Here is a 24139-nt window from a genome sequence, read left to right on the forward strand (position 1 = left end):
CCGAGACCTAAAATAATTTTATGTTGGTTCATTCTTGCTTGTGACTTGTGCGGTTGGAATATGTAATTTTTGTTTTTCTCGGAAACGACTTAACCGATTTGATTCAGTTGAAAGCCAATAATAATATCTGCAATTCCATATTGGTTATGTCTACCTAGCACTCACAGTTTCCGAGACATAGAATAATTTTATGTTGGTTCATTCTGGAAGTGACTTGTGCGGATGGAATATGTTATTTTCGTTTTTCTCGGAAACGACTTAACCGATTTGCAATCGGATTGATTCATTTGAAAGCCAATTATAATATCTATAATTCCATACTGTTTTTGTCTACCTAGCACTCACAGTTTCCGAGGTATAGAATATTTTTAGGTTGGGTCATTCTGGAAGTGACTTGTGCGGATGTAATATGTAATTTTCGTTCTTCTCGTAATCGACTTAACCGATTTGCAATCGGATTGATTCAGTTGAAAGCCAATAATAATATTTACAATTCCATATTGGTTATGTCTACCTAGCACTCACAGTTTCCGAGATATAGAATAATTTTATGTTGGGCCATTCTGGAAGTGAATTATGCGGATTAAATATGTAATTTTCGTTTTTCTCGGAAACGACTTAACCGATTTGCAATCGGATTGATTCATTTGAAAGCCAATAATAATATCTATAATTCCATACTAGTTTTGTCTACCTAGCACTCACAGTTTCCGAGATATAGAATATTTTTAGGTTGGGTCATTCTGGAAGTGACTTGTGCAGATGAAATATGTAATTTTCGTTTTTCTCAGAAACGACTTAACCGATTTGCGATTTCATTCTGGAAGTGATTTGTGCGGATGGAAAATGAATTTTCGTTTTTCTCGGAAACGAGTTAAGCGATATGCAATCGGATTGATTCATTTGAAAGCCAATAATAATATCTACAATACCATACTGGTTTTGTCTACCTAGCACTCACAGTTTCCGAGATATAGAATAGTTTTATGTTGGGTCATTCTGGAAGTGATTTGTGCGGATGGAATATGTAATTTTCGTTTTTCTCGGAAACGACTTAACCGATTTGCAATCGGTTTGATTTGTTTAAAAGCCAATAGTAATATCTACAACTCCATTCTGGTTATGTCTACCTATCACTTACCGTTTCCGAGATATGGATTATTTTTAGGTTGGCTCATTCTGGAAGTGACTTGTGCGAATGGAATATGTAATTTTCGTTTTTCTCGGAAACGACTTAACCGATTGTCAATCGGATTGATTCATTTGAAAGCCAATAATAATATCTACAATTCCATACTGGTTTTGTCTACCTAGCACTCACAGCTTCCGAGATATAGAATATTTTTGGGTTGGGTCATTCTGGAAGTGACTTGTGCGGATGTAATATGTAATTTTCGTTTTTCTCTGAAACGACTTAACCGATTTGCAATCGGATTGATTCAGTTGAAAGCCAATAATAATATCTACAATTCCATATTGGTTATGTCTACCTAGCACTCACAGTTTCCGAGATATAGAATAATTTTATGTTGGTTCATTCTGGAAGTGACTTGTGCGGATGGAATATGTAATTTTCGTTTTTCTCGGAAACGACTTAACCGATTTGCAATCGGATTGATTCATTTGAAAACCAATAATAATATCTATAATTCCATACTGTTTTTGTCTACCTAGCACTCACAGTTTCCGAGGTATAGAATATTTTTAGGTTGGGTCATTCTGGAAGTGACTTGTGCGGATGTAATATGTAATTTTCGTTCTTCTCGGAAACGACTTAACCGATTTGCAATCGGATTGATTCATTTAAAAGCCAATAATAATATCTACAATTCCATACTGGTTTTGTCTACCTAGCACTCAGTTTCCGAGATATAGAATAATTTTATGTTGGTTCATTCTGGCTTGTGACTTGTGCGAATGGAATATGTAATTTTCGTTTTTCTCGGAAACGACTTAAGCGATTTGCAATCGGATTGATTCATTTGAAAACCAATAATAATATCTACAATTCCATACTGGCTTTGTATACCTAGCACTCACAGTTTCCGAGATATAGAAATTTTTAGGTTGGGTCATTCTGGAAGTGAATTGTGCGGCTGTAATATGTAATTTTCGTTTTTCTCTGAAACGTCTTAACCGATTTTCAATCGGACTGATTCATTTGAAAGCCAATTCCATACTGGTTTTGTCTACCTAGCGCTCACAGATTCGAGATATAGAATAATTTTATGTTGGTTCATTCTGGCTTGTGACTTGTGCGAATGGAATATGTAATTTTCGTTTTTCTCGGAAACGACTTAAGCGATTTGCAATCGGATTGATTCATTTGAAAACCAATAATAACATCTACAATTCCATACTGGTTTTGTCTACCTAGCACTCACAGTTTCCGAGATATAGAATATTTTTAGGTTGGGTCATTCTGGAAGTGAATTGTGCGGCTGTAATATGTAATTTTCGTTTTTCTCTGAAACGTCTTAACCGATTTGCAATCGGACTGATTCATTTGAAAGCCAATAATAATATCTATAATTCCATGCTGGTTATGTCTACCTAGCACTCACAGTTTCCGAGATATAGAATAATTTTAGGTTGGGTCATTCTGGAAGTGACTTGTGCGGATGAAATATGTAATTTTCGTTTTTCCCGGAAACGACTTAACCGATTTGCAATCGGATTGATTCATTTGAAAGCCAATAATAATATCTACAATTCCATACTGGTTTTGTCTACCTAGCACTCAGTTTCCGAGATATAGAATAATTTTATGTTGGTTCATTCTGGCTTGTGACTTGTGCGAATGGAATATGTAATTTTCGTTTTTCTCGGAAACGACTTAACCGATTTGCAATCGGATTGAATCATTTAAAAGCTAATAATAATATCTACAATACCATACTGGTTTTGTCTACCTAGCACTCACAGTTTCCGAGATATATAATATTTTTAGGTTGGGTCATTCTGGAAAAGACTTGTGCGGATGTAATATGTAATTTTCGTTCTTCTCGGAAACGACTTAACCGATTTGCAATCGGATTGATTCATTTGAAAGCCAATAATAATATCTACAATTCCATACTGGTTTCGTCTACCTAGCACTCACTGTTTCCGAGACCTAGAATAATTTTATGTTGGTTCATTCTTGCTTGTGACTTGTGCGGTTGGAATATGTAATTTTCGTTTTTCTCGGAAACGACTTAACCGATTTGCAATCGGACTGATTCATTTGAAAGCCAATAATAGCACTCACAGTTTCGAGATATAGAATAATTTTATGTTGGGTCTTTCTGGAAGTGACTTGTGCAGATGGAATATGTAATTTTCGTTTTTCTCGGAAACGATTTAAGCGATTTGGAATCGGATTGAATCATTTGAAAGCCAATAATAATATCTACAATACCATACAGGTTTTGTCTACATAGCACTTACCGTTTCCGAGATTTAGATTATTTTTAGGTTGGTTCATTCTGGAAGTGACTTGTGCGGATGGAATATGAATTTTGGTTTTTCTCGGAAACGACTTAACCGATTTGATTCAGTTGAAAGCCAATAATAATATCTACAATTCCATACTGGTTTTGTCTACCTAGCACTCACAGCTTCCGAGATATAGAATATTTTTGGGTTGGGTCATTCTGGAAGTGACTTGTGCGGATGTAATATGTAATTTTCGTTTTTCTCTGAAACGACTTAACCGATTTGCAATCGGATTGATTCAGTTGAAAGCCAATAATAATATCTACAATTCCATGCTGGTTATGTCTACCTAGCACTCACAGTTTCCGAGATATAGAATATTTTTAGGTTGGGTCATTCTGGAAGTGACTTGTGCGGATGAAATATGTAATTTTCGTTTTTCCCGGAAACGACTTAACCGATTTGCAATCGGATTGATTCATTTGAAAGCCAATAATAATATCTACAATTCCACACTGGTTTTGTCTACCTAGCACTCACAGTTTCCGAGATATAGAATAATTTTATGTTGGGTCATTCTGGAAGTGATTTGTGCGGATGGAATATGTAATTTTCGTTTTTCTCGGAAACGACTTAACCGATTTGCAATCGGTTTGATTTGTTTAAAAGCCAATAATAATATCTACAATTCCATACTGAATATGTCTACCTATCACTTACCGTTTCCGAGATATGGATTATTTTTAGGTTGCCTCATTCTGTAAGTGACTTGCGCGAATGGAATATGTAATTTTCGTTTTTCTCGGAAACGACTTAAGCGATTTGCAATCGGATTGATTCATTTGAAAGCCAATAATAATATCTAAAATTCCATACTGGTTTCGTCTACCTAGCACTCACAGTTTCCGAGACCTAGAATAATTTTATGTTGGTTCATTCTTGCTTGTGACTTGTGCGGTTGGAATATGTAATTTTTGTTTTTCTCGGAAACGACTTAACCGATTTGATTCAGTTGAAAGCCAATAATAATATCTACAATTCCATATTGGTTATGTCTACCTAGCACTCACAGTTTCCGAGACATAGAATAATTTTATGTTGGTTCATTCTGGAAGTGACTTGTGCGGATGGAATATGTTATTTTCGTTTTTCTCGGAAACGACTTAACCGATTTGCAATCGGATTGATTCATTTGAAAGCCAATAATAATATCTACAATTCCATACTGGTTTCGTCTACCTAGCTCTCACAGTTTCCGAGACCTAGAATAATTTTATGTTGGTTCATTCTTGCTTGTGACTTGTGCGGTTGGAATATGTAATTTCCGTTTTTCTCGGAAACGACTTAAGCGATTTGCAATCGGACTGATTCATTTGAAAGCCAATAATAGCACTCACAGTTTCGAGATATAGAATAATTTTATGTTGGGTCTTTCTGGAAGTGACTTGTGCAGATGGAATATGTAATTTTCGTTTTTCTCGGAAACGATTTAAGCGATTTGGAATCGGATTGAATCATTTGAAAGCCAATAATAATATCTACAATACCATACAGGTTTTGTCTACATAGCACTTACCGTTTCCGAGATCTAGATTAATTTTAGGTTGGTTCATTCTGGAAGTGAATTGTGCGGATGGAATATGAATTTTGGTTTTTCTCGGAAACGATTTAAGCGATTTGCAATCGGATTGATTCATTTGAAAGCCAATAATAATATCTACAATTCCATACTGGTTTTGTCTACCTAGCACTCACAGTTTCCAAGATATAGAATAATTTTATGTTGGGTCATTCTGGAAGTGATTTGTGCGGATGGAATATGTAATTTTCGTTTTTCTCGGAAACGACTTAACCGATTTGCAATCGGTTTGATTTGTTTAAAAGCCAATAATAATATCTACAATTCCATACTGGTTATGTCTACCTATCACTTACCGTTTCCGAGATATGGATTATTTTTAGGTTGCCTCATTCTGTAGGTGACTTGCGCGAATGGAATATGTAATTTTCGTTTTTCTCGGAAACGACTTAAGCGATTTGCAATCGGATTGATTCATTTGAAAACCAATAATAATATCTACAATTCCATACTGGTTTCGTCTACCTAGCACTCACAGTTTCCGAGACCTAGAATAGTTTTATGTTGGTTCATTCTTGCTTGTGAGTTGTGCGGTTGGAATATGTAATTTTTGTTTTTCTCGGAAACGACTTAACCGATTTGCAATCGGACTGATTCATTTGAAAGCCAATAATAGCACTCACAGTTTCGAGATATAGAATAATTTTATGTTGGGTCTTTCTGGAAGTGACTTGTGCGGATGGAATATGTAATTTTCGTTCTTCTCGGAAACGATTTAAATGATTTGCAATCGGATTGAATCATTTGAAAGCCAATAATAATATCTACAACACCATACAGGTTTTGTCTACATAGCACTTACCGTTTCCGAGATCTAGATTATTTTTAGGTTGGTTCATTCTGGAAGTGACTTGTGCGAATGGAATATGTAATTTTCGTTTTTCTCGGAAACGACTTAAGCGATTTGCAATCGGATTGATTCATTTGAAAGCCAATAATAATATCTACAATTCCATACTGGTTTTGTCTACCTAGCACTCACAGTTTCCGAGATATAGAATAGTTTTATGTTGGATCATTCTGGAAGTGACTTGTGCGGATGTAATATGTAATTTTCGTTCTTCTCGGAATCGACTTAACCGATTTGCAATCGGATTGATTCATTTGAAAGCCAATATTAATATCTATAATTCCATACTGTTTTTGTCTACCTAGCACTCACAGTTTCCGAGACATAGAATAATTTTATGTTGGTTCATTCTGGAAGTGATTTGTGCGGATGGAAAATGAATTTTCGTTTTTCTCGGAAACGAGTTAAGCAATATGCAATCGGATTGATTCATTTGAAAGCCAATAATAATATCTACAATACCATACTGGTTTTGTCTACCTAGCACTCACAGTTTCCGAGATATAGAATAGTTTTATGTTGGGTCATTCTGGAAGTGATTTGTGCGGATGGAATATGTAATTTTCGTTTTTCTCGGAAACGACTTAACCGATTTGCAATCGGTTTGATTTGTTTAAAAGCCAATAGTAATATCTACAACTCCATACTGGTTATGTCTACCTATCACTTACCGTTTCCGAGATATGGATTATTTTTAGGTTGGCTCATTCTGGAAGTGACTTGTGCGAATGGAATATGTTATTTTCGTTTTTCTCGGAAACAACTTAACCGATTTGCAATCGGATTGATTCATTTGAAAGCCAATTATAATATCTATAATTCCATACTGTTTTTGTCTACCTAGCACTCACAGTTTCCGAGGTATAGAATATTTTTAGGTTGGGTCATTCTGGAAGTGACTTGTGCGGATGTAATATGTAATTTTCGTTCTTCTCGGAATCGACTTAACCGATTTGCAATCGGATTGATTCATTTGAAAGCCAATTATAATATCTATAATTCCATACTGTTTTTGTCTACCTAGCACTCACAGTTTCCGAGACATAGAATAATTTTATGTTGGTTCATTCTGGAAGTGATTTGTGCGGATGGAAAATGAATTTTCGTTTTTCTCGGAAACGAGTTAAGCGATATGCAATCGGATTGATTCATTTGAAAGCCAATAATAATATCTACAATTCCATACTGGTTTTGTCTACCTAGCACTCACAGCTTCCGAGATATAGAATATTTTTGGGTTGGGTCATTCTGGAAGTGACTTGTGCGGATGTAATATGTAATTTTCGTTTTTCTCTGAAACGACTTAACCGATTTGCAATCGGATTGATTCAGTTGAAAGCCAATAATAATATCTACAATTCCATATTGGTTATATCTACCTAGCACTCACAGTTTCCGAGATATAGAATAATTTTATGTTGGTTCATTCTGGAAGTGACTTGTGCGGATGGAATATGTAATTTTCGTTTTTCTCGGAAACGACTTAACCGATTTGCAATCGGATTGATTCATTTGAAAACCAATAATAATATCTATAATTCCATACTGTTTTTGTCTACCTAGCACTCACAGTTTCCGAGGTATAGAATATAGAATAATTTTATGTTGGTTCATTCTGGAAGTGACTTGTGCGGATGGAATATGTTATTTTCGTTTTTCTCGGAAACAACTTAACCGATTTGCAATCGGATTGATTCATTTGAAAGCCAATTATAATATCTATAATTCCATACTGTTTTTGTCTACCTAGCACTCACAGTTTCCGAGGTATAGAATATTTTTAGGTTGGGTCATTCTGGAAGTGACTTGTGCGGATGTAATATGTAATTTTCGTTCTTCTCGGAATCGACTTAACCGATTTGCAATCGGATTGATTCAGTTGAAAGCCAATAATAATATTTACAATTCCATATTGGTTATGTCTACCTAGCACTCACAGTTTCCGAGATATAGAATAATTTTATGTTGGGCCCTTCTGGAAGTGACTTATGCGGATTAAATATGTAATTTTCGTTTTTCTCGGAAACGACTTAACCGATTTGCAATCGGATTGATTCATTTGAAAGCCAATAATAATATCTATAATTCCATACTAGTTTTGTCTACCTAGCACTCACAGTTTCCGAGATATAGAATATTTTTAGGTTGGGTCATTCTGGAAGTGACTTGTGCAACCGCACAAGTCACAAGCCAGAATGAACCAACATAAAATTATTCTATATCTCGGAAACTGTGAGTGCTAGGTAGACAAAACTAGTATGGAATTGTAGATATTATTATTGGCTTTCAAATGAATAAATCCGATTCCAAATCGCTTAAATCGTTTCCGAGAAAAACAAAAATTACATATTCCATCCGCACAAGTCACTTCCAGAAAGACCCAACATAAAATTATTGTATATCTCGAAACTGTGAGTGCTATAACTGGCTTTCAAATGAATCAGTCCGATTGCAAATCGGTTAAGTCGTTTCCGAGAAAAACGAAAATTACATATTCCAACCGCACAAGTCACAAGCAAGAATGAACCAACATAAAATTATTCTAGGTCTCGGAAACTGTGAGTGCTAGGTAGACGAAACCAGTATGGAATTGTAGATATTATTATTGGCTTTCAAATGAATCAATCCGATTGACAATCGGTTAAGTCGTTTCAGAGAAAAACGAAAATTACATATTCCATTCGCACAAGTCACAAGCCAGAATGAACCAACATAAAATTATTCTATATCTCGGAAACTGAGTGCTAGGTAGACAAAACCAGTATGGAATTGTAGATATTATTATTGGCTTTCAAATGAATCAATCCGATTGCAAATCGGTTAAGTCGTTTCCGGGAAAAACGAAAATTACATATTTCATCCGCACAAGTCACTTCCAGAATGACCCAACCTAAAAATATTATATATCTCGGAAACTGTGAGTGCTAGGTAGACAAAACCAGTATGGAATTGTAGATATTATTATTGGCTTTCAAATGAATCAATCCGATTGCAAATCGGTTAAGTCGTTTCAGAGAAAAACGAAAATTACATATTCCATTCGCACAAGTCACAAGCCAGAATGAACCAACATAAAATTATTCTATATCTCGGAAACTGAGTGCTAGGTAGACAAAACCAGTATGGAATTGTAGATATTATTATTGGCTTTCAAATGAATCAATCCGATTGCAAATCGGTTAAGTCGTTTCCGGGAAAAACGAAAATTACATATTTCATCCGCACAAGTCACTTCCAGAATGACCCAACCAAAAATATTCTATATCTCGGAAACTGTGAGTGCTAGGTAGACATAACCAGCGTGGAATTGTAGATATTATTATTGGCTTTCAAATGAATCAGTCCGATTGCAAATCGGTTAAGTCGTTTCCGAGAAAAACGAAAATTACATATTCCAACCGCACAAGTCACAAGCCAGAATGAACCAACATAAAATTATTCTATATCTCGGAAACTGTGAGTGCTAGGTAGACAAAACCAGTATGGAATTGTAGATATTATTATTGGCTTTCAAATGAATTAATCCGATTGCAAATCGGTTAAGTCGTTCCCGAGAAAAACGAAAATTACATATTTCATCCGCACAAGTCACTTCCAGAATGGCCCAACATAAAATTTTTCTATATCTCGGAAACTGTGAGTGCTAGGTAGACATAACCAGTATGGAATTGTAGATATTATTTTGGGCTTTCAAATGAATCAGTACTGCTAATCGGTTAAGTCGTTTCCGAGAAAAACGAAAATTACATATTTCATCCGCACAAGTCACTTCCAGAATGACCCAACATAAAATTATTCTATATCTCGGAAACTGTGTGCGCTAGGTACACATAACTAGTATGGAATTGTAGATATTATTATTGGCTTTCAAGTGAATCAGTCCGATTGCAAATCGTTTAAGTCGTTTCCGAGAAAAACGAAAATTACATATTCCAACCGCACAAGTCACAAGCCAGAATGAACCAACATAAAATTATTCTATATCTCGGAAACTGTGAGTGCTAGGTAGACATAACCAATATGGAATTGTAGATATTATTATTGGCTTTCAACTGAATCAATCCGATTGCAAATCGGTTAAGGCCTTTCCGAGGGAAACGAAAATTTCATATTTCATCCGCACAAGTCACTTCCAGAATGAACCAACCTACAAATATTCTATATCTCGGAAACTGTGAGTGCTAGGTAGACAAAACCAGTACGGAATTGTATATATTGTTATTGCTTTCAAATGAATCAATCCGATTGAAACGAAAATTACATATTCCATCCGCACAAGTCACTTCCAGAATGACCCAACCTAAAATTATTCTATATCTCGGAAACGGTAAGCGCTAGGTAGACATAACCAGTATGGAGTTGTAGATATTATTATTGGCTTTCATACAAATTAATCCGATTGCAAATCGGTTAAGTCGTTTCCGAGAAAAACGAAAATTACATATTCCATCCGCACAAATCACTTCCAGAATGACCCAACATAAAATTATTCTATATCTCGAAACTGTGAGTGCTAGGTAGACAAAACCAGTATGGTATTGTAGATATTATTATTGGCTTTCAAATGAATCAATGCGATTGCAAATCGGTTAAGTCGTTTCCGAGAAAAACGAAAATTACATATTCCAACCGCACAAGTCACAAGCCAGAATGAACCAACATAAAATTATTCTATATCTCAGAAACTGTGAGTGCTAGGTAGACAAAACTAGTATGGAATTGTAGATATTATTATTGGCTTTCAAATGAATCAATCCGATTGCAAATCGGTCAAGTCGTTTCCGAGAAAAACGAAAATTAGATATTTCATCCGCACAAGTCACTTCCAGAATGAACCAACATAAAATTATTCTATATCTCGGAAACTGTGAGTGCTAGGTAGACATAACCAATATGGAATTGTAGATATTATTAATGGCTTTCAACTGAATCAATCCGATTGCAAATCGGTTAAGGCCTTTCCGAGGGAAACGAAAATTTCATATTCCATTCGCACAAGTCACTTCCAGAATGACCCAACCTACAAATATTCTATATCTCGGAAACTGTGAGTGCTAGGTAGACAAAACCAGTACGGAATTGTATATATTGTTATTGCTTTCAAATGAATCAATCCGATTGAAACGAAAATTACATATTCCATCCGCACAAGTCACTTCCAGAATGACCCAACCTAAAATTATTCTATATCTCGGAAACGGTAAGCGCTAGGTAGACATAACCAGTATGGAGTTGTAGATATTATTATTGGCTTTCATACAAATTAATCCGATTGCAAATCGGTTAAGTCGTTTCCGAGAAAAACGAAAATTACATATTCCATCCGCACAAATCACTTCCAGAATGACCCAACATAAAATTATTCTATATCTCGAAACTGTGAGTGCTAGGTAGACAAAACCAGTATGGTATTGTAGATATTATTATTGGCTTTCAAATGAATCAATGCGATTGCAAATCGGTTAAGTCGTTTCCGAGAAAAACGAAAATTACATATTCCATCCGCACAAATCACTTCCAGAATGACCCAACATAAAATTATTCTATATCTCGAAACTGTGAGTGCTAGGTAGACAAAACCAGTATGGTATTGTAGATATTATTATTGGCTTTCAAATGAATTAGTCCGATTGCAAATCGGTTAAGTCGTTTCCGAGAAAAACGAAAATTACATATGCCAACCGCACAAGTCACAAGCAAGAATGAACCAACATAAAATTATTCTAGGTCTCGGAAACTGTGAGTGCTAGGTAGACGAAACCAGTATGGAATTGTAGATATTATTATTGGCTTTCAAATGAATCAATCCGATTGTAAATCGGTTAAGTCGTTTCCGAGAAGAACGAAAATTACATATTACATCCGCACAAGTCACTTCCAGAATGACCCAACCTAAAAATATTCTATATCTCGGAGACTGCGAGTGCTAGGTAGACAAAACCAGTATGGAGTTGTAGATATTATTATTGGCTTTCAAATGAATCAATCCGATTGCAAATCGGTTAAGTCGTTTCCGATAAAAACGAAAATTACATATTTCATCCGCACAAGTCACTTCCAGAATGAACCAACTTAAATTATTCTATATCTCGGAAACTGCAAGTGCTAGGTAGACATAACCAATATGGAATTGTAGATATTATTATTGGCTTTCAAATGAATCAGTCCGATTGCAAATCGGTTAAGTCGTTTCAGAGAAAAACGAAAATTACATATTCCATTCGCACAAGTCACAAGCCAGAATGAACCAACATAAAATTATTCTATATCTCGGAAACTGAGTGCTAGGTAGACAAAACCAGTATGGAATTGTAGATATTATTATTGGCTTTCAAATGAATCAATCCGATTGCAAATCGGTTAAGTCGTTTCCGGGAAAAACGAAACTTACATATTTCATCCGCACAAGTCACTTCCAGAATGACCCAACCTAAAAATATTCTATATCTTGGAAACTGTGAGTGCTAGGTAGACATAACCAGTATGGAATTGTAGATATTATTTTGGGCTTTCAAATGAATCAGTACTGCTAATCGGTTAAGTCGTTTCCGAGAAAAACGAAAATTACATATTTCATCCGCACAAGTCACTTCCAGAATGACCCAACATAAAATTATTCTATATCTCGGAAACTGTGTGCGCTAGGTACACATAACCAGTATGGAATTGTAGATATTATTATTGGCTTTCAAGTGAATCAGTCCGATTGCAAATCGTTTAAGTCGTTTCCGAGAAAAACGAAAATTACATATTCCAACCGCACAAGTCACAAGCCAGAATGAACCAACATAAAATTATTCTATATCTCGGAAACTCTGAGTGCTAGGTAGACAAAACTAGTATGGAATTGTAGATATTATTATTGGCTTTCAAATGAATCAATCCGATTGCAAATCGGTCAAGTCGTTTCCGAGAAAAACGAAAATTAGATATTTCATCCGCACAAGTCACTTTCAGAATGAACCAACATAAAATTATTCTATATCTCGGTAACTGTGAGTGCTAGGTAGACATAACCAATATGGAATTGTAGACATTATTATTGGCTTTCAACTGAATCAATCCGATTGCAAATCGGTTAAGTCCTTTCCGAGGGAAACGAAAATTTCATATTCCATTCGCACAAGTCACTTCCAGAATGACCCAACCTACAAATATTCTATATCTCGGAAACTGTGAGTGCTAGGTAGACAAAACCAGTACGGAATTGTATATATTGTTATTGCTTTCAAATGAATCAATCCGATTGAAACGAAAATTACATATTCCATCCGCACAAGTCACTTCCAGAATGACCCAACCTAAAATTATTCTATATCTCGGAAACGGTAAGCGCTAGGTAGACATAACCAGTATGGAGTTGTAGATATTATTATTGGCTTTCATACAAATCAATCCGATTGCAAATCGGTTAAGTCGTTTCCGAGAAAAACGAAAATTACATATTCCATCCGCACAAATCACTTCCAGAATGACCCAACATAAAATTATTCTATATCTCGAAACTGTGAGTGCTAGGTAGACAAAACCAGTATGGTATTGTAGATATTATTATTGGCTTTCAAATGAATCAATGCGATTGCAAATCGGTTAAGTCGTTTCCGAGAAAAACGAAAATTACATATTTCATCCGCACAAGTCACTTCCAGAATGAACCAACCTAAAAATAATCTAGATCTCGGAAACGGTAAGTGCTATGTAGACAAAACCTGTATGGTATTGTAGATATTATTATTGGCTTTCAAATGAATAAATCCGATTCCAAATCGCTTAAATCGTTTCCGAGAAAAACGAAAATTACATATTCCATCCGCACAAGTCACTTCCAGAAAGACCCAACATAAAATTATTCTATATCTCGAAACTGTGAGTGCTATTATTGGCTTTCAAATGAATCAGTCCGATTGCAAATCGGTTAAGTCGTTTCCGAGAAAAACGAAAATTACATATTCCAACCGCACAAGTCACAAGCAAGAATGAACCAACATAAAATTATTCTAGGTCTCGGAAACTGTGAGTGCTAGGTAGACGAAACCAGTATGGAATTGTAGATATTATTATTGGCTTTCAAATGAATCAATCCGATTGCAAATCGGTTAAGTCGTTTCCGAGAAGAACGAAAATTACATATTACATCCGCACAAGTCACTTCCAGAATGACCCAACTTAAAAATATTATATATCTCGGAAACTGCGAGTGCTAGGTAGACAAAACCAGTATGGAGTTGTAGATATTATTATTGGCTTTCAAATGAATCAATCCGATTGCAAATCGGTTAAGTCGTTTCCGAGAAAAACGAAAATTACATATTCCAACCGCACAAGTCACAAGCCAGAATGAACCAACATAAAATTATTCTATATCTCGAAACTGTGAGTGCTAGGTAGACAAAACCAGTAAGGAGTTGTAGATATTATTATTGGCTTTCAAATGAATCAATCCGATTGCAAATCGGTTAAGTCGTTTCCGAGAAAAACGAAAATTACATATTCAAACCGCACAAGTCACAAGCAAGAATGAACCAACATAAAATTATTCTAGGTCTCGGAAACTGTGAGTGCTAGGTAGACGAAACCAGTATGGAATTGTAGATATTATTATTGGCTTTCAAATGAATCAATCCGATTGCAAATCGGTTAAGTCGTTTCCGAGAAAAACGAAAATTACATATTTCATCCGCACAAGTCACTTCCAGAATGAACCAACATAAAATTATTCTATATCTCGGAAACTGTGAGTGCTAGGTAGACTAACCAATACGGAATTGTAGACATTATTATTGGCTTTCAACTGAATCAATCCGATTGCAAATCGGTTAAGTCCTTTCCGAGGGAAACGAAAATTTCATATTCCATTCGCACAAGTCACTTCCAGAATGACCCAACCTAAAAATATTCTATATCTCGGAAACTGTGAGTGCTAGGTAGACAAAACCAGTACGGAATTGTATATATTGTTATTGCTTTCAAATGAATCAATCCGATTGAAACGAAAATTACATATTCCATCCGCACAAGTCACTTCCAGAATGACCCAACCTAAAATTATTCTATATCTCGGAAACGGTAAGCACTAGGTAGACATAACCAGTATGGAGTTGTAGATATTATTATTGGCTTTCATACAAATCAATCCGATTGCAAATCGGTTAAGTCGTTTCCGAGAAAAACGAAAATTACATATTCCATCCGCACAAATCACTTCCAGAATGACCCAACATAAAATTATTCTATATCTCGAAACTGTGAGTGCTAGGTAGACAAAACCAGTATGGTATTGTAGATATTATTATTGGCTTTCAAATGAATCAATGCGATTGCAAATCGGTTAAGTCGTTTCCGAGAAAAACGAAAATTACATATTTCATCCGCACAAGTCACTTCCAGAATGAACCAACCTAAAAATAATCTAGATCTCGGAAACGGTAAGTGCTATGTAGACAAAACCTGTATGGTATTGTAGATATTATTATAGGCTTTCAAATGAATAAATCCGATTCCAAATCGCTTAAATCGTTTCCGAGAAAAACGAAAATTACATATTCCATCCGCACAAGTCACTTCCAGAAAGACCCAACATAAAATTATTCTATATCTCGAAACTGTGAGTGCTATTAATGGCTTTCAAATGAATCAGTCCGATTGCAAATCCGTTAAGTCGTTTCCGAGAAAAACGAAAATTACATATTCCAACCGCACAAGTCACAAGCAAGAATGAACCAACATAAAATTATTCTAGGTCTCGGAAACTGTGAGTGCTAGGTAGACGAAACCAGTATGGAATTGTAGATATTATTAGTGGCTTTCAAATGAATCAATCCGATTGCAAATCGGTTAAGTCGTTTCCGAGAAGAACGAAAATTACATATTACATCCGCACAAGTCACTTCCAGAATGACCCAACCTAAAAATATTATATATCTCGGAAACTGCGAGTGCTAGGTAGACAAAACCAGTATGGAGTTGTAGATATTATTATTGGCTTTCAAATGAATCAATCCGATTGCAAATCGGTTAAGTCGTTTCCGAGAAAAACGAAAATTACATATTTCATCCGCACAAGTCACTTCCAGAATGAACCAACTTAAATTATTCTATATCTCGGAAACTGCAAGTGCTAGGTAGACATAACCAATATGGAATTGTAGATATTATTATTGGCTTTCAAATGAATCAGTCCGATTGCAAATCGGTTAAGTCGTTTCAGAGAAAAACGAAAATTACATATTACATCCGCACAATTCACTTCCAGAATGACCCAACCTAAAAATATTCTATATCTCGGAAACTGTGAGTGCTAGGTAGACAAAGCCAGTATGGAATTGTAGATATTATTATTGGTTTTCAAATGAATCAATCCGATTGCAAATCGGTTAAGTCGTTTCAGAGAAAAACGAAAATTACATATTCCATTCGCACAAGTCACAAGCCAGAATGAACCAATATAAAATTATTCTATATCTCGGGAACTGAGTGCTAGGTAGACATAACCAGCATGGAATTGTAGATATTATTATTGGCTTTCAAATGAATCAGTCCGATTGCAAATCGGTTAAGTCGTTTCCGAGAAAAACGAAAATTACATATTCCAACCGCACAAGTCACAAGCCAGAATGAACCAACATAAAATTATTCTATGTCTCGGAAACTGTGAGTGCTAGGTAGACAAAACCAGTATGGAATTCTAGATATTATTATTGGCTTTCAAATGAATCAATCCGATTGCAAATCGGTTAAGTCGTTCCCGAGAAAAACGAAAATTACATATTTCATCCGCACAAGTCACTTCCAGAATGACCCAACATAAAATTATTCTATATCTCGGAAACTGTGAGTGCTAGGTAGACAAAACTAGTATGGAATTGTAGATATTATTATTGGCTTTCAAATGAATCAATCCGATTGCAAATCGGTCAAGTCGTTTCCGAGAAAAACGAAAATTATATATTTCATCCGCACAAGCCAGAATGAACCAACATAAAATTATTCTATATCTCGGAAACTGTGAGTGCTAGGTAGACAAAACTAGTATGGAATTGTAGATATTATTATTGGCTTTCAAATGAATCAATCCGATTGCAAATCGGTCAAGTCGTTTCCGAGAAAAACGAAAATTACATATTTCATCCGCACAAGTCACAAGCCAGAATGAACCAATATAAAATTATTCTATATCTCGGAAACTGTGAGTGCTAGGTAGACATAACCAGTATGGAATTGTAGATATTATTTTGGGCTTTCAAATGAATCAGTACTGCTAATCGGTTAAGTCGTTTCCGAGAAAAACGAAAGTTACACATTTCATCCGCACAAGTCACTTCCAGAATGACCCAACATAAAATTATTCTATATCTCGGAAACTGTGTGCGCTAGGTACACATAACCAGTATGGAATTGTAGATATTATTATTGGCTTTCAAGTGAATCAGTCCGATTGCAAATCGTTTAAGTCGTTTCCGAGAAAAACGAAAATTACATATTCCAACCGCACAAGTCACAAGCCAGAATGAACCAACATAAAATTATTCTATATCTCGGAAACTGTGAGTGCTAGGTAGACAAAACTAGTATGGAATTGTAGATATTATTATTGGCTTTCAAATGAATCAATCCGATTGCAAATCGGTTAAGTCGTTTCCGAGAAAAACGAAAATTACATATTTCATCCGCACATTTCACTTCCAGAATGAACCAACATAAAATTATTCTATATCTCGGAAACTGTGAGTGCTAGGTAGACATAACCAATATGGAATTGTAGACACTATTATTGGCTTTCAACTGAATCAATCCGATTGCAAATCGGTTAAGTCCTTTCCGAGGGAAACGAAAATTTCATATTCCATTCGCACAAGTCACTTCCAGAATGACCCAACCTACAAATATTCTATATCTCGGAAACTGTGAGTGCTAGGTAGACAAAACCAGTATGGAATTGTATATATTGTTATTGGCTTTCATACAAATCAATCCGATTGCAAATCGGTTAAGTCGTTTCCGAGAAAAACGAAAATTACAAATTCCAACTTAAATTATTCTATATCTCGGAAACTGCAAGTGCTAGGTAGACATAACCAATATGGAATTGTAGATATTATTATTGGCTTTCAAATGAATCAGTCCGATTGCAAATCGGTTAAGTCGTTTCAGAGAAAAACGAAAATTACATATTACATCCGCACAATTCACTTCCAGAATGACCCAACCTAAAAATATTCTATATCTCGGAAACTGTGAGTGCTAGGTAGACAAAGCCAGTATGGAATTGTAGATATTATTATTGGTTTTCAAATGAATCAATCCGATTGCAAATCGGTTAAGTCGTTTCAGAGAAAATCGAAAATTACATATTCCATTCGCACAAGTCACAAGCCAGAATGAACCAACATAAAATTATTCTATATCTCGGAAACTGAGTGCTAGGTAGACATAACCAGCATGGAATTGTAGATATTATTATTGGCTTTCAAATGAATCAGTCCGATTGCAAATCGGTTAAGTCGTTTCCGAGAAAAACGAAAATTACATATTCCAACCGCACAAGTCACAAGCCAGAATGAACCAACATAAAATTATTCTATGTCTCGGAAACTGTGAGTGCTAGGTAGACAAAACCAGTATGGAATTGTAGATATTATTATTGGCTTTCAAATGAATCAATCCGATTGCAAATCGGTTAAGTCGTTCCCGAGAAAAACGAAAATTACATATTTCATCCGCACAAGTCACTTCCAGAATGACCCAACATAAAATTATTCTATATCTCGGAAACTGTGAGTGCTAGGTAGACAAAACTAGTATGGAATTGTAGATATTATTATTGGCTTTCAAATGAATCAATCCGATTGCAAATCGGTCAAGTCGTTTCCGAGAAAAACGAAAATTATATATTTCATCCGCACAAGCCAGAATGAACCAACATAAAATTATTCTATATCTCGGAAACTGTGAGTGCTAGGTAGACAAAACTAGTATGGAATTGTAGATATTATTATTGGCTTTCAAATGAATCAATCCGATTGCAAATCGGTCAAGTCGTTTCCGAGAAAAACGAAAATTACATATTTCATCCGCACAAGTCACAAGCCAGAATGAACCAATATAAAATTATTCTATATCTCGGAAACTGTGAGTGCTAGGTAGACATAACCAGTATGGAATTGTAGATATTATTTTGGGCTTTCAAATGAATCAGTACTGCTAATCGGTTAAGTCGTTTCCGAGAAAAACGAAAATTACATATTTCATCCGCACAAGTCACTTCCAGAATGACCCAACATAAAATTATTCTATATCTCGGAAACTGTGTGCGCTAGGTACACATAACCAGTATGGAATTGTAGATATTATTATTGGCTTTCAAGTGAATCAGTCCGATTGCAAATCGTTTAAGTCGTTTCCGAGAAAAACGAAAATTACATATTCCAACCGCACAAGTCACAAGCCAGAATGAACCAACATAAAATTATTCTATATCTCGGAAACTGTGAGTGCTAGGTAGACAAAACTAGTATGGAATTGTAGATATTATTATTGGCTTTCAAATGAATCAATCCGATTGCAAATCGGTCAAGTCGTTTCCGAGAAAAACGAAAATTACATATTTCATCCGCACAAGTCACTTCCAGAATGAACCAACATAAAATTATTCTATATCTCGGAAACTGTGAGTGCTAGGTAGACATAACCAATATGGAATTGTAGACACTATTATTGGCTTTCAACTGAAACAATCCGATTGCAAATCGGTTAAGTCCTTTCCGAGGGAAACGAAAATTTCATATTCCATTCGCACAAGTCACTTCCAGAATGACCCAACCTACAAATATTCTATATCTCGGAAACTGTGAGTGCTAGGTAGACAAAACCAGTATGGAATTGTATATATTGTTATTGGCTTTCATACAAATCAATCCGATTGCAAATCGGTTAAGTCGTTTCCGAGAAAAACGAAAATTACATATTCCATCCGCACAAATCACTTCCAGAATGACCCAACATAAAATTATTCTATATCTCGGAAACTGTGAGTGCTAGGTAGACAAAACCAGTATGGTATTGTAGATTTTATTATTGGTTTTCAAATGAATCAATGCGATTGCAAATCGGTTAAGTCGTTTCCGAGAAAAACGAAAATTACATATTTCATCCGCACAAGTCACTTCCAGAATGAACCAACATAAAATTATTCTATATCTCGAAAACTGTGAGTACTAGGTAGACATAACCAATATGGAATTGTAGATATTATTATTGGCTTTCAAATGAATCAGTCCGATTGCAAATCGGTTAAGTCGTTTCCGAGAAAAACGAAAATTACATATTCCAACCGCACAAGTCACAAGCCAGAATGAACCAACATAAAATTATTCTATATCTCGGAAACTGTGAGTGCTAGGTAGACAAAACCAGTATGGAATTGTAGATATTATTATTGGCTTTCAAATGAATCAATCCGATTGCAAATCGGTTAAGTCGTTTCCGAGAAAAACGAAAATTACATATTTCATCCGCACAAGTCACTTCCAGAATGGCCCAACATAAAATTTTTCTATATCTCGAAACTGTGAGTGCTAGGTAGACATAACCAGTATGGAATTGTGGATATTATTTTGGGCTTTCAAATGAATCAGTCCGATTTCAAATCGGTTAAGTCGTTTCCGATAAAAACGAAAATTACATATTTCATCCGCACAAGTCACTTCCAGAATGACCCAACATAAAATTATTCTATATCTCGGAAACTGTGTGCGCTAGGTACACATAACCAGTATGGAATTGTAGATATTATTATTGGCTTTCAAATGAATCAGTCCGATTGCAAGTCGGTTAAGTCGTTTCCGAGAAAAACGAAAATACATATTCCAACCGCACAAGTCACAAGCCAGAATGAACCAACATAAAATTATTCTATATCTCGGAAACTGTGGGTGCTAGTATGGAATTGTAGATATTATTATTGGCTTTCAAATGAATCAATCAGATTGCAAATCGCTTAAGCCGTTTCCGAGAAAAACGAAAATTACATATTTCATCTGCACAAGTCACTTCCAGAATGACCCAACCTAAAAATATTCTATATCTCGGAAACTGTGAGTGCTTGGTAGACAAAGCTAGTATGGAATTGTAGATATTATTATTGGCTTTCATATGAATCAATCCGATTGCAAATCTGTTAAGTCGTTTCCGAGGAAAACGAAAATTACATATTTTATCCACATAAGTCACTTCCAGAATGGCCCAACATAAAATTATTCTATATCTCGGAAACTGTGAGTGCTAGGTAGACATAACCAATATGGAATTGTAGATATTATTATTGGCTTTCAACTGAATCAATCCGATTGCAAAACGGTTAAGTCGTTTCCGAGAAGAACGAAAATTACATATTACATCCGCACAAGTCACTTCCAGAATGACCCAACCTAAAAATATTCTATTCCTCGGAAACTGTGAGTGCTAGGTAGACAAAACCAGTATGGAATTGTAGATATTATTATTGCCTTTCAAATGAATCAATCCGATTGCAAATCGGTTAAGTCGTTTCCGAGAAAAACGAAAATTACATATTTCATCCGCACAAGTCACTTCCAGAATGGACCAATATAAAATTATTGTATATCTCGGAAACTGTGAGTGCTAGGTAGACATAACCAATATGGAATTGTAGATATTATTATTGGCTTTCAACTGAATCAATCCGATTGCAAATCGGTTAAGTCGTTTCAGAGAAAAACGAAAATTATATATTACATCCGCAGAAGTCACTTCCAGAATGACCCAACCTAAAAATATTCTATATCTCGGAAACTGTGAGTGCTAGGTAGACAAAACCAGTATGGAATTGTAGATATTATTATTGCTTTCAAATGAATCAATCCGATTGAAACAAAAATTACATATTCCATTCGCACAAGTCACTTCCAGAATGACGGTAAGTGCTAGGTAGACATAACCAGTATGGAGTTGTAGATATTATTATTAACTTTCAAACAAATCAATCCGATTGCAAATCGGTTAAGTCGTTTCCGAGAAAAACGAAAATTACATATTCCTTCCGCAAAAATCACTTCCAGAATGACCCAACATAAAATTATTCTATATCTCGAAACCGTGAGTGCTAGGTACACGAAACCAGTATGGTATTGTAGATATTATTATTGGCTTTCAAATGAATCAATCCGATTGCAAATCGCTTAACTCGTTTCCGAGAAAAACGAAAATTCATATTCCATTCGCACAAGTCACTTCCAGAATGAACCAACCTAAAAATAATCTAGATCTCGGAAACGGTAAGTGCTATGTAGACAAAACCTGTATGGTATTGCAGATATTATTATTGGCTTTCAAATAATTCAACCCGATTGCAAATCGCTTAAATCGTTTCCGAGAAAAACGAAAATTACATATTCCATACGCACAAATCACTTCCAGAATGACCCAACCTAAAATTATTCTATATCTAGGGAACTGTGAGTGCTAGGTAGACATAACCAGTATGGAATTGTATGAATCAAGCAAATCGGTTAAGTCGTTTCCAAGAAAAACGAAAATTACATATATCATCCGCACAAGTCACTTCCAGAATGACCCAACCAAAAATATTCTATATCCCGGAAACTGTAAGTGCTAGGTAGACAAAACTAGTATGGCATTGTAGATATTATTAGTGGCTTTCAAATGAATCAATCCGATTGCAAATCGGTTAAGTCATTTCTGAGAAAAACGAAAATTACATATTTCTTCCGCACAAATCACTTCCAGAATGACCCAACATAAAATTATTCTATATCTCTGAAACTGTGAGTGCTAAGTAGACATAACCAGTATGGAATTGTAGATATTATTATTGGTTTTCAAATGAATCTGTTCGATTGCAAATCGGTTAAGTCGTTTCCGAGAAAAACGAAAATTATATATTCCATCCGCACAAGCCCTTTCAGAAAGACCCAACATAAAATTATTCTATATCTCGAAACTGTGAGTGCTAGGTACACATAACCAGTATGGAATTGTAGATATTATTATTGGCTTTCAAATGAATCAGTCCGATTGCAAGTCGGTTAAGTCGTTTCCGAGAAAAACGAAAATACATATTCCAACCGCACAAGTCACAAGCCAGAATGAACCAACATAAAATTATTCTATATCTCGGAAACTGTGAGTGCTAGGTAGACAAAGCCAGTATGGAATTGTAGATATTATTATTGGCTTTCAAACGAATCAATCCGATTGCAAATCGGTTAAGTCGTTTCCGAGAAAAACGAAAATTACATATTTCATCTGCACAAGTCACTTCCAGAATGACCCAACCTAAAAATATTCTATATCTCGGAAACTGTGAGTGCTAGGTACACAAAACCAGTATGGTATTGTAGATATTATTATTGGCTTTCAAATGAATCAATCCGATTGCAAATCGCTTAACTCGTTTCCGAGAAAAACGAAAATTCATATTCCATTCGAAAATTACATATTCCAACCGCACAAGTCACAAGCCAGAATGAACCAACATAAAATTATTCTATATCTCGCAAACTGTGAGTGCTAGGTAGACAAAACCAGTATGGAATTGTAGATATTATTATTGGCTTTCAAATGAATCAATCCGATTGCAAATCGGTTAAGTCGTTTCCGAGAAAAACGAAAATTACATATTTCATCCGCACAAGCCACTTCCAGAATGGCCCAACATAAAATTTTTCTATATCTCGGAAACTGTGAGTGCTAGGTACACATAACCAGTATGGAATTGTAGATATTATTTTGGGCTTTCAAATGAATCAGTCCGATTTCAAATCGGTTAAGTCGTTTCCGATAAAAACGAAAATTACATATTTCATCCGCACAAGTCACTTCCAGAATGACCCAACATAAAATTATTCTATATCTCGGAAACTGTGTGCGCTAGGTACACATAACCAGTATGGAATTGTAGATATTATTATTGGCTTTCAAATGAATCAGTCCGATTGCAAGTCGGTTAAGTCGTTTCCGAGAAAAACGAAAATACATATTCCAACCGCACAAGTCACAAGCCAGAATGAACCAATATAAAATTATTCTATATCTCGCAAACTGTGAGTGCTAGGTAGACAAAGCCAGTATGGAATTGTAGATATTATTATTGGCTTTCAAATGAATCAATCCGATTGCAAATCGGTTAAGTCGTTTCCGAGAAAAACGAAAATTACATATTTCATCTGCACAAGTCACTTCCAGAATGACCCAAC

Source organism: Stomoxys calcitrans, chromosome 1 (assembly GCF_963082655.1).
Source record: "Stomoxys calcitrans chromosome 1, idStoCalc2.1, whole genome shotgun sequence".
Lineage (NCBI taxonomy): Eukaryota > Metazoa > Arthropoda > Insecta > Diptera > Muscidae > Stomoxys > Stomoxys calcitrans.